A 13,477-nucleotide genomic window follows, 5' to 3' on the forward strand; every position below is an offset into this window, starting at 1 on the left:
CAGTTTCCTCTCTATATATTTAGGGAGATGAAGCTTTTAAAATATTATTTTATAATAAATTATGTAGACTGTTGGCTCCTTTTTTCACTTAATTCCGTGATTTCTGCCATAATGATTGGTTAATGGCGAGAATCACAGATCCTTGTCAGATGAGTTGGCGAACCTTTTCTTCGAGGCCGTCAGAAGCAGGATCGGTCGTGCCTTCGGTAAACTCGAGGGCAAATCTGATGGTTTTGTCTAACTTTGAACCTAGATATTCCGGCCTTATGTTATTTGGCTCGGCAAATTTCCCTCGATCTTGTTCGGTCTCGATCTCGTTTGGTCTCAGGGTCACGAGCTCAACAATGTATCTTCGCACCTTGGTTCGATATAACTCAAAATCAAGCTTTAACCTGTCATATTTCCGTCTCGATTGGTCACTCAAGAGGCGAACCCGATTTCGACCGTGTACACTTACCATCATTAATTTAAAGGAACTTTTTTAATACTTTATATATGACTTGCATGTAAAAGTAATTTTTTATTTATTACTAGATTTTATGCTCAATCAAACAACTTTCACGTAAAATGGGTCGGAGTAGTTCTCGATAAACTAGATTGCTATACTAGAGATGCTAATGATAAGGGCAGCATTGAAGTTTATTAACAAGAATAAAATATTTAGCCTAAATTCTACGCAATAACTCAATAGTTTAATATCATCTTTAATTGTGCGTGGGTAGATATATAACTATAATGTATGTATTAGATCTATTACATGTATCATTATTGCTTTTCTGGAGGAAAACAAATATAAATTATTCCCCATCGTTCAAAAAAATAAATGAAATTTGATAGATTGGATTACACTATCTGCAAGAAGGATTTCAAAGACAGTTTAGTTTTTCTACTGCTTTTGTCAACATGATCAAAACAAAATATAACAGTTAAAAAAAAAATCGATCCCGACTACACAGTGCAAATCATCTTGCCCAAGCACCCTTAGGTTTTAGGGTAAATGACACAGTTACTTATAAAAATAAAACTATTTATCATTGCTTACCCATTTATTTTTTTACCCATTAAACTAATTACATTTCCTATCCATAGTAGTTTTGTGGGGGAATTTTCTCTTTTTTCTCCAATTCTTTTTTATTTCTATGCTTCTTTTCTTTTTTCCTTTTTTTTCTTTCTTTTCTCCTTTTCTTTTTTCTCGTTTTCTTCTTCTTTTTTTTTCTTTTTTCTCTTTTTCTTTTCATTTATTTTTGCCCAAATCGTATTATTGTTATTTTTATCATAACTTATTTCATACTCAATTTTGACTCCTTTATTTTTATTCTTTATTTCTTGTTCTTTTCTAATTCTATTTAACTCTTTTTTCCTTTTATTTTCTTTATTTCTTGTTCCTTTTTTAATTTCATTTAACTTCTTTTTTTTATATTCTTTGTCTCTTCATAATATAATTTTATTTACTATTTTTACTATTTTTTATTATTTCTTTTTTATACAATAAGAAAAAATAACGGATATAGTAAATATTTATTTTTCTTTTTTTTAAATATAACTAGTATAATATACCTTTTGTCTTTTTTCTCAATTTTTTAATTCAATTATTAAACAGAAATAATATCAGTTGTCACTTGATCCGATTCACTAAATATCACACTGACTGCTGCTGAGCACCACATATTACATAATCAGATTCTAAGAATCAACATGTGATTGCCATACAAACCTTGATCTCTTTCCCTACAAATATCAGTACGCGCTCTACCATTAGCAATAACACAATCAATTATGGAGCAAGAAAACATAATCTACAACCACCAAATCTCCATATATACTAGTTAGAATAGAAATGATAATAAAATACTGAAAAATACAATAAAAGTATATGTAGCAAAAAAGACTTCTAGTACCATATGATACCAATATGGTATACATATAACCAACAGAATATATGATTGCTCTAGAATATTGCAACAACTATCTGCAACTATACTACTGTACCAAAATATTTTTGGGATGCAATAAAAGTATGAGAAAATTACATGCTCTCATTGCAAGCTAAATATTCTCAAAGCAACTCGCTCATTCCATATACTAAAAGGGTATATAGTTATATGGGGTCGTTCCAACAATTGCCTATAACTATAAAAACTATTACATAATACACATAATCTATGTCCATCGGCACAAAAAATTCCTAGCACTGCAAATCATGTTCATATAAATAATTTCATAATAGAATTTACTTAAAAATGCAGCTAAAACAACCAAAAAGATGTTCAAACTACCATATGATACCAATATGGCATATAACTATACCAACATGGTATACAATTTTACTGGTTAATTCCCGGCAACTATATGATTATTACATAACACACATGCAAAAAGAGAAAAATAAAAATATATTGTACCACATATTAATACAATAAAGTATTTCAAGATATTGTACTATATTACTATTATTAAAAGAAAATCAAATAGTGTACCAATTAAATACAGCTAATACAATCAAAAAAGGATTCAACTAGTATATGATATCAATATAGTATATAACTATACTAATAGGGTATATAGTTGTACGGGGTCATTCCAACAACTGCATATAACTATAAAAACTATTACATAATATACAAAATTTATGTCCATAGGTACAAGAAAATCCAACACAACAAAATATGATCATATAAATCATTTCAGAATAGAATTCTCTTAACAATGCAGCTAAAACAACCAAAAAATATTCCAACTACCATATGATACCAAAATGACATATAATTATACCAATAGGGTATATAGTTCTACTAATTAATTTCAGGCAACTATATATGACTATACTACTATTATATAATACACGTGCATAAAGAGAAAAATCAAAAAATAGTATACCACATATTAATATAATAATATATTTCAAGATATTGTACTATAATACTATTATATAAAACAAACGCATAAAGAAAAAAGTAAAATGATTACATAATACACATGCATAAAGAAAAATTAAAAAAATCAAGATACTATACTATTGTACTATTACTAAAGAAAAATCAAATAGTGTATCAATTAAATGTAGCTAATACAACCAAAAAAATATTCCAACTAACATATGATACCAGTATAGTATATAAATATACCAACAGGGTATACAGTTGTTCGCAAAGAATTTATATTTTTTTAATTCAATTATTAAACTGAAATAATATCAGTTGTCACATAATCTAATTAACTCAATTTTGTGCGTCATCAATTATACTAAAATTTAGATATGTTATTTTGCCTTTAGCTTAATCACTTCCATTGAATACGAATTCTATTAAAAAGGCCTTGATGACAACTCCCTTGTTAGGCAGAGATAGATGGACGAGTAATTAATTTTAGTGGAATAGGTATGTATTGTAATTATTTTTAAAATGGGTATAAACGGGTAATTATTTTGGCTTGAGTAGGTAGTTAGTATAAATTACTATTATATTGTATACCGTAATAGTATACTATTATAATTAATTATATATGATTGAATTAATTATTATATACCAAAATGGTATATAGTATAACATTTTGGTATACAGTACAAATTCATCTTCTTCACTAGTTCAACTCAATTTTAATCCAAAATCAAAAAATATATCTCCAATTTTTTTATCAAATTGACTCAAAATTTTGCCACAACCTCCAATCAACATTTCAATCACACTATGATCAGCATCGAATCGAAACAACAACAAACTCAACAAACACTCTTTATGAATTTTAAGCTTTAAGTTCCTTCAATGGTGGACTAGATTTTCTTATAATAAATCTCCAAAAACTAGCATTAGTACCATAATCTACCATTAATTAACAACACCCAATAATTTCAACATCAAAATACTCCAAACAAACACATATCTTGTCACACTACCGCTAAATTTGTACTAATAATTTTGTCGCTTTCGGAAATGAATTAGATGGTCAAACTCGAAAGTGAAGTAGATTAAGGCGAATACGACCAAAACTTGCCACAAAGAGCGTCGATAATCAAAATTTGTGATTACATATATAACTTCAAAAATTTGTTGCAAACTGAAACCTTAGAAATTTTTATTCTTTTTTGATAGATCTTTCTTTTTTAACTTTTTTTTTCTGGGACAAATGATAAATATAGGAGAGGGAGGTAGATAGATAAGATATCCAATGAAAAAATGTAGGGATATTGACAAAAAAAAAAAAAAAGAAGAGAAAGACCGGAGAAAAGGATAAGAGAAGAAGGAGAAAAGGCGGAGAAAAGTTAGCTTTAACAAGACAAAATAGGAAGAAGGATTAACGGGTAATTACTTTTGGTTGCATAGGTACATATTGTAATTATTTCTAGAATAGGTAAAGTCGAATAATTTTTTTGGGTAGAATAGGTATATAGTATAATTTGCTCTAGGTTAAACATAGTGTTCAATGAAATTGGTGAAGAACAATGAGGTCTTATGTTTAAATTTTAGCGGAGGTAAACAAATACTAGGTTATTTTTTCTCATTCGCCTATGTCTGCGGACAAATTAACCCGGTAACTAACTAACTATATTGATGGTAAGTAGTAGGTATTTGAACGAATAATCGAGGTACGCACAAATTAATTGACACCACCGTCACAAAATTTTTTTTACTAGTTCCACTTATAAGTCATAACCATAATCCCTCCTCTGAGTTAGCGTATGACTTCGAATTTTATGCAGGGCTCATGCCAATACGAAAAAGGGAAAAGAAAAAAGGAAAAAGAAAAAAGAAAAAAGAAGAAAGAAGAAAAAAGAAAAAAGAAAAAAGAGAAAAAAGAAAAAAGAAAAAAGAAAAAAGAAAAAAGAAAAAAGAAAAAAGAAAAAAGAAAAAAGAAAAAGGGAAAAAGAAAAAACGTCGACAGCAGGGTTCGAACCTGCGCGGGCGAAGCCCAACAGATTTCAAGTCTGTCTCCTTAACCACTCGGACATATCGACATATTTGTTTGAAGTTTTGATGTCAGATATATTTATAACCGTTCAAAAGCTATCATTTGTTTAATTTGACAATGACTGAGGACCCAACTTCGAGAATCTTGACAAGCTTATCCTGTCCAGCTAAGCTAATTTTTGAAAAGTGATCCAAATATAATAAGATAAACAAAACCTAAAAGCGTGTGCGAATGCGAACAATCCACTCTGATATTGTTCGACACTACCTTCTCTCCAAATTTATGATTGATTAATGATAATGACATTCTCCATTTATCGATTCGTAAAAATAATACTATATTGATATTCTAGGCTTTTTACCGACTACAAATGTTCGTTAGTCTTAATAGTAGTATCACACTATCACTGCTTGGATATTCGATATGAGTTCCGACCATTGAAGCCAATGGATATCTGAATTTCCGATAAACACAAAAGTACTATATATACTCCGTATGCGAGCATTAAAATACCAAAATAATCGCACAAGAGCTATTAATTAAGTCTAATCTAATGCACAAGTTGGCTTTAAAATGTATAAAAAGATTGAATGTGTATTAGTTACTCTTGATATGCTTTGGGGTCGTTCTTTAATAGTTTCATAATCATTTATAGTAATGAAATTGACACAACCAAATTGAGAAAATCGTGTTGTTTGAACAATGAAAGTGCTGAATATTGAAGGAAAATATTACCAGCATGATATTTATGATTTCAGTGTTGGGAAGAGTCAAAACTTCGCAACTTGTGAATTGTGATTGCAAATTTTAGACTTTAATAATAGGGTAAGGGTCGGTCGTCCTTTCAAATTTAAATAACACAAGTATATATATGGTAAAAATCAGTTTATACTAAACATTCGAATAAAAGAGCTACATGTGGAATCGGAGACAGACGGAGGGCGAAGTAAGTGGAAGTCAAAACCGAGGACAACAACTTCAGTTGGCACCAGACAGACCCCGAAGGGAACATTATTAACGAGGACAAAACAAAGATTTATCACCCAATGGCATTCAATGAACAATATTCCTCGGTAGTTAAGCATTCATAGTTTGTCGTTATATATTCATCAATGGCCCCATAATTATCATTTAAGAGGGGCTTGATCCTAGGACCATGTTTCTTAGGTGTAGCTATAAATAGTGACTTCAACAGCCATTTGAAGACACGAAAATTCTGACAAACTTATGTTACACATTATTCTAAGCTCAATAATAATTTATTTTCTGTCTATCAATATTCTTATTGATGTATTCAGAAGTCCTACTCCCAAAACCAAGCTGTTTGATGTCTTATCTCGATTTTAATGTTAAATCTTGTATTTTATTTAATTTATTTACCATTTTGGGATCAAATCGATTCGCTAGTCAAGAAACCATGTTATAAATTAAACTGTATCATTTTACGGGTTAACAGTTTGGCTCCCACCGTGGGGCTTAGACAATTGCGTAATTGAGTTGATCCTTGCATATAATACTAATATATTTGATTCTTTATTTCTTTGCAAAATATCGTAAAAGATGGCAAATAACGATGTCAACATCGCACACAATATTGAGGCATAAGGAAATTCGCCACGACACGAAGATTCGATCAGTGACACCCGCAACGAGGAAGACGTAGCCATACCAGTCCATGGCGGGCAATATCCACGACACGTACGCGAGGCGACTCCTGATGACGCCGAAGACTAGCACGTTGCAGAAACGGTAAGGATATTGAGAGAACAACAAAAGGCTATCATGGGTCATCTCTCACGGCAAGACCAGACCATGATAGAATTGAAGCAAGCGTTGTCGGGTGCTTCCAGCAATGTGAATGGAAGAGGTCTAGTTCCTCCTGATGCTCCCGTAAATCAAACAGCGGAAAAGGTTGATAACAATTCCCCGAGGGGTGAGGTCCACTTCGATGTGGCCGGGGGAGCGGCATCGAATCTGGTAACAATAACGGGAATGATCCCTTTAAAACCAAGCTCATGCGATTTATGAGAGAAATTAACTCCCAAATGGACTAGATTTTGGGTGCACCGCCAGTGTTGAAGGGATCAGACTCAAAGAAATACACCCAGTTGTCGTTCGAATAGAGCGCGACACCACAGTTAATCGCGAAGTGGTTCAAAATTCCAGACGTACCAAAATATGATGGGACTTCGGATCCTCAAGATCACATCACTACCTATACAACGGTGGTGAAAGGAAACGACATCAGGAGTTTGGACCTTGTTCATGGACGGAATTTCCAACATGAAAGGGTCCGGTCTTGGGGTAGTATTAATTACGCCCTCAGGAGAAACCTTGAGGTAGGCCATAAAAATTATTCCCTTGACTAACAATGAAGTCGAGTATGAGGCTTTAGTTGCAGGACTTGAACTGGCCCGGTGACTAGACTCAGAGGTCATTGAAATCAAATATGATTCCCAACTTGTGGTAAATCAGGTATACGAGATCTTCGACACCAAAGAGGAATACATGCAACAATATGTGGTGAAAGTTCAAGCTCTGCTCGCACGGTTCAGGGAATGGTCAATCACCCACATCCCGAGAGAAGAAAATGCAAAAGCAGATGCACTGCCAATCTGGGCTCGTCCACGAAAATGAAGGGATCAGATTCTAGTACGGTCATACAGCTCATGCATTCGGTATTGGATGTGGACGGCTATTATGAAGTAAATGCGACCAACTTGGTCTGGGACTGGAGAAACGAAATCATCGACTACCTTGAGCATGTCAAACTAGTCTTATTCATGGATAGGATTGGATCGAATTTAGCATCTTTCGGATCATAATTTCGGATTTTGTATTTTGCAAATTGCAATCTGAATCCGAACCAAATTAAACTCGGATTGGATCGAATTTTGATGTTTGGATCGGATAAATATTTCGAATTTTAGTTCGGATCATACGCCTTATTAAGATGCTAAAATAAATAATTTTAATATGTTATCTCCTACCATTTTCAATAGCAAATCTCATTCATTTCCATATCTTTTACTTTTAATATTGAAAGGAAAGAAAAGGCAAAAACAGTGAGAGAAATAACAAAGAAACCTTAGAATTTTTAAAAGGGCACTCCTCATTTTTATATGTAAAATATAAATTTGGGTTTCGGATCGGTTTGGATGTAAATTGAGCCAAACCTTATCCGATCCTATATCCAAAATAATTAAATTAAAGATCTGAAATCATATCCAAAGAGCTAAAATCCAATCCAAACCAATTCGAGTAACACAGATCGGTTCGGATTTTCGGGTTGACCCAAATAATGCACAACCCTACGGCAAACTGCCTGAAGACCCGACGACATCATCAGGCACTCTGCATCAAAACATCTCGTTACAGCTTTTGGGGAGGACAATTATACAAAAAAGACATTCCAAGGCCCGTTGTTCCGGTGTTTAAGAGCCTCTGAGGCTAATTACATCATGAGAGAGGTTCACGAAAGAATCTATGGAAACCATTCAGGTGAAGATTCATTGATGTTAAAATTAGTTAGGGAAGGATACTACTATCCCCGGATAGAATAAGATGCTAAGTCATTCGTTTAGAAATGCGACAAGTGTCAACGACATGCGCCGCTAGTGCACCAACCGACAGAGCTACTACACTCTATATTATCCCCATGGCCATTCATGAAATGGGGGTGGATATAGTCGGTCCGATGCCACCGGCTCCCGGTAAGGTAAGATTTCTTTTGATTTTAACTAATTGCTTCTCTAAGTGGGTTGAAGCAGGTCCTCATCAGAAAATCGGCGAGCGTGAAATGGTCGATTTCCTGTGAGAGAACTTAATCTGCAGGTTCGGAAAACCAAAGGAGATAGCCTACGACAATGGGCCATAATTCATAGGCGCAAAGGTCACAAAATTCCTTGAGGATTTCAAAATAAAAAGAATCACTTCTTCACCATACCATCCGAGCGCAAATGACCAAGTGGAGTCGACAAACAAGGTGATTATTCTAAACCTCAAAAAGAGATTGGAAGTAGCCAAAGGCAAATGTCCTAAAAAGTTACCGGGAGTGCTATGGGCATACCGGACAACGACCAACTCAAGAACGGGAGATATACCTTTCTTTCTCGTATACAAACTAGAAGCCTTGATCACGATGGAAGTAGGAGAACCTACTAAGAGATACTTCTGGGCAGATGATAAAACAAACAACGAACCGTTGCTGGTCAAATTGGAGTTACTTGACGAACACAAGGACTTGGCACACATAAGGATGATGGCCCAGAAACAAAGAATGGAAAGATACTATAATCGAAGAACCAATCTCCGTTATTTCAAAGTGGGAGACTTCATTTTAAGAAAAGTGACTCAAAACACCCGAGAACTCAACGCAGGAAAGCTGGGCCTGATATGGGAAGGCCCCTAACGGGTTTCAGCTCTCACTGGGAAAGGATCATATGAACTGGAAAACCAAGACAGAGTAAAATTACCGAGAAACTGGAATGTGGAACGCCTAAAAATGTATTATTGCTGATGATCATCGCTTATACTGAAAGAATGTGTTGCACTTTTTTTCCCTTCATCCAGTTTTATCCCAATTGGGTTTTTCTGGAAAGCATACTATGAAGGAAACGCCATCAGCAAAATTAAGACCTTTAAATGACAAGACATAGAAATGACAAATAACTGCTGGATGGTTAGATAGTCTTTGACTCGATAGCAAATTTTCTAACGGGAAACAAAGCTTGTTATCGGACCAAAGGCTATTCGACCGTTCACGAGTTCTCCTTCCCTCCAAGCCATTGGGGGGTGGTTAGATAATCTTTGGCTTGGTAGCAAAGTTCCTAATTGGAAACGAAGCTTTCTATCAGAACAAAGATTATTTAACCATTCAGTAGTAAAATCCTCAAAAGAGCAAGATTTCCAGTGTTTCAATTCGCATTCTTCGCATTCGAACAATAGGGGGAGGGGGAATGATATGAGAATACGACAAACTGATTGCCACAGAAACCGGGACTACGAAATCTGGGAACAAAAATATTTCATGGGGACTGGGAATGCGCATCCAGCCCTATAGAAACAAGTTGTACAAATTAGCCATAAAAATACAATTTCATTTTCAGCAAAATGAATGTTTATGTACTTTTGAAGATAGAAAAAATAAAAATAAAGTCTTTTTATTTTTATCTTGTTTCTTGTCCAAATGATGAATTAATTTTATCATTTGAAAGTTAATCAAGTACTTCGAATGCTAGTGCTGAAATGAACAAAAGACGTCATCTTTAAGATCACCATAAACATAAGAGGGCCCTCTCTTATGAAACCCTCACAGTAAAGAGTTGGTTCCGAAAGATTTTATGCACGAAACCCAAATGCTATCGGGAAAAAAATACACCCGAAGTCTTGCATAACTCGACGCAAATAAGTAAACTTTGCGCAATGCTTAAAAAAAGCACTTTTATATATCAAATGTGACAAGTGGCACAAGTACAAAAGTATGAAAATAAATCAGCAAAGGGAAAAGAAAACAAAAAAACCAAACTACTGCACCCAAGAACTAGGGGAAGAGAAGCATTTGCATCCCCAGGAGAAGTAGGCGGATTTGTCGTCGGCTCGGGATCTTGGCCTTCATAATTATCCTCTTCAAGTTCCTCCTCAGTTCCCGAAAACTCGAAACCAGAACCAGAAGAGTTAGTTGTATTGTGTCGATCCGGGAGGCGCCTTCGATCGGTTGACTCCAGCTCTCGGGCCTTGGAGATTTTGGCATCAAAATCATTGACGTCCGCTTTGGCCTCTTCTAAGGTTTTTCTCCTTATGTTATACATAGAATGTGTTTTCTCAATAGTGGGTGAATCTGCTCGATGTTGGAGTTTTGATTTAAGTCGATCAACCTCGGTCAAAAGGCCATCCCGCTCAAATCTCGTGGCCTTAAGGCTTAGATCAACATCACAAATAGTGGTTATATGAACCTTATTATGTTCCATGACCCTCTTATATTTATCCTCCATCTGGGCACGCTTATCTTCAGCAGCAACAGCCTCTTCAACTTTGGAGTTCAAGGCTACCTCCAAGTTATTCAATCTCTCAATGGAGGCAGCTTCGCGCTCGGCAGCAGCAAGTGCAGCATTTTGGTTCTCAGGCCATTTAGCTGACGAGGCCAATGTGTATTGGAATTTTCTGCTCGTACTCTGTTAAATTCTAATATAGTTTAAGATATCGTCCCACAGAGACTGGATAATCTATGCTACAAACTTGTAATATTTTAACTACTATTTGAGAGAATCAAATTGATGAAAAAGTGAGTGAGGTTTAAAACTTATTAATTATTTAAACAAAATAAATAACTTTTGGAAGATTTATAATTTAAAAAGAGTTGGGAATCATTGAATTCTCTTGATAATATTACTATAATAAAATATCAATTTCTACATTTATTTCTCTAAAGAATAATTGCTTATTTCTAATATAATTATATTTTTCTCACTAAGAAATAACCAATTAATAACACTCTGTGAGAGTTATGTTAATTAATCAATTTAAGACTAGTGATGTTTAAACCGAAATATTTTTCTTACTTGAATTGTGCTAAAAGAAAGTAAAAACTTCGTGAGAATATTTTTACTAAGGATCAATAATCTTGCCTACAACAATTCCTCCGTGAGAATTAAAACTGAGGTAAGCAAGATTACTGACTTGAAATAATAGTTTACTGAAAAATTATTTTCACTCTACTATTTTATTCATCAGTTATTATATATTAATTTTGCTCCGCGAGAATTACAAAATTAATATATGAATAACTTAGAGATAAAATATATAGATGTGATGATATAGTAATTAAAAATCATCATTTCAGCACAATATGAAATGTAAATAAAAAGTTTCAAGCCAAGAATATATAAAAACTGAGATAATATTATAAAATATATCAAGCTTCATCAACTATCCCAACAAAAAGAGATTACTTCATTATGGAGTAAGAAAAGCTAAAAAGATATTTAGAAGACTAGAAATATTTAAAAGACTAAGGAAATATTTTTACTACAAAGAAAGAAGACCAAGAATAGTTCTTGTCTTGCAAAGATTGATCTCCTTATACAAAGAGAGCTTGCTACTTATAGGAAAAAATGAGTAGCTTTTGTCATGTTCCACTTTTGCGAATGTGAAATATATGTATGCGAAGTGACCTTTGTGTAGTAGATTCCATATATGCAACTATGGCACTTGTACTTCACTCTTGACTTCATGAGTTAGTCTTGAAAATGTAGGTTCCATGTGCGAATGTGACCTTTGCAAATATAGATTTCACACATGCATCTATGACTCTTTTGCTTCCATTCTTGACTTCATGAGTTAGTCTTGCAAATGTAGGTTCCATGTATCCGAATGTGACCTTCGCAAATATAGATTCCACACATGCATCTATGACTCTTTTGCTTCCATTCTTGACTTCATGAGTTAGACTTGCAAATATAGGTTCCATGTATGCAAATGTGACCTTTGCGTATATAGATTCCACATATGCATCTATAGCTCTTTGGCTTTCATTCTTGACTTCATGGGTTAGACTTGCAAATGTAGGTTCCATGTATACGAATGTGACCTTGCGTATATAGATTCCACATATGCAACTATGCTCCTTTTCATCTCTAATTATCTCTTTCTATAAGCCCATATGTATATTCCACATTTACGAATATGAAGATGATGTGTGCAACTCTGGCTTTGCTTCATTCTCTTGTCTTTTAGCCTCTTTCCTTCTTTTTCATAATTTCTTCTTCCTACAAGATTTGTTAGAAAATATGCGAGGATAGGATATCATTATTCATATTTTATTTTAAAAACTTATTTTTTACATATGAAATAACATGAATAATTTAATCCATCATTAGCCTTGGCTTCTTGAAATTGTACATTTACTGGGAGGCTATCACTTCTTACTCGCTCTGCTGCAACCGAGCCTCCAACTCATCGGCTTCAGCAACTTTTGCTTCTAGTACCAGGAGGAGAGCAACAACTTGGTCCCTCTCGGCCAACAGTTGATCCCGTACGTGGACATAAGCTTTTCTTTATCAAGTGAAGGCCCTTGGAAGCAAGGAAGTTGGCATGCGAAGCAAAAATCCAAGTTAGAAATCCTATCATAACAAATCAAGAGAAAATAGACAGTAAAAAGGACGAGTACCATACTGATGTTGCATTGTGCATGGCATAATTTATCATACACTCCCCCGAAAGAGAGTGTATTTTCTTCTTGTCTTTCTTTAAAGCCAGCGACTTCAGCTAATTAGCGAGTTTCACTGGCCGGAATAGCATATAGCACTCGGTAGAGACCGAGAGGGAGACACACCTCCTTCTCTGGGAATTTGCAGAGAGGGGCAAATAGTTGTGACCCAAATTTCCATGATATGGGGACTGGGAAGGAGAGATATCCTCCTCTCGGGTGTCTGTGTCTGGTAGAGGTGATGTAGCAGTTGTTGGTGACGAAGGTATGGCCGACGTAGAAGGAGATGAAGCTGATGATATTGTGGGTTGAGAAGTAGCTGCGACAAAGGCAGTGTTGGTTGTAGGTTGATCACCAACTGAAGAC

General features: G+C 34.5%; 1 non-coding gene across 1 annotated transcript; it reads right to left on the reverse strand.

Annotated features, from left to right (window-relative positions):
* Positions 1–4,869: 4,869 nt before the first annotated feature.
* On the reverse strand, positions 4,870–4,951 carry TRNAS-UGA (transfer RNA serine (anticodon UGA)). Its single transcript has one exon. It is a non-coding gene; the product is annotated as a tRNA-Ser (tRNA).
* Positions 4,952–13,477: the final 8,526 nt, after the last annotated feature.

This window comes from Nicotiana tomentosiformis, chromosome 2 (assembly GCF_000390325.3).
Source record: "Nicotiana tomentosiformis chromosome 2, ASM39032v3, whole genome shotgun sequence".
NCBI lineage: Eukaryota > Viridiplantae > Streptophyta > Magnoliopsida > Solanales > Solanaceae > Nicotiana > Nicotiana tomentosiformis.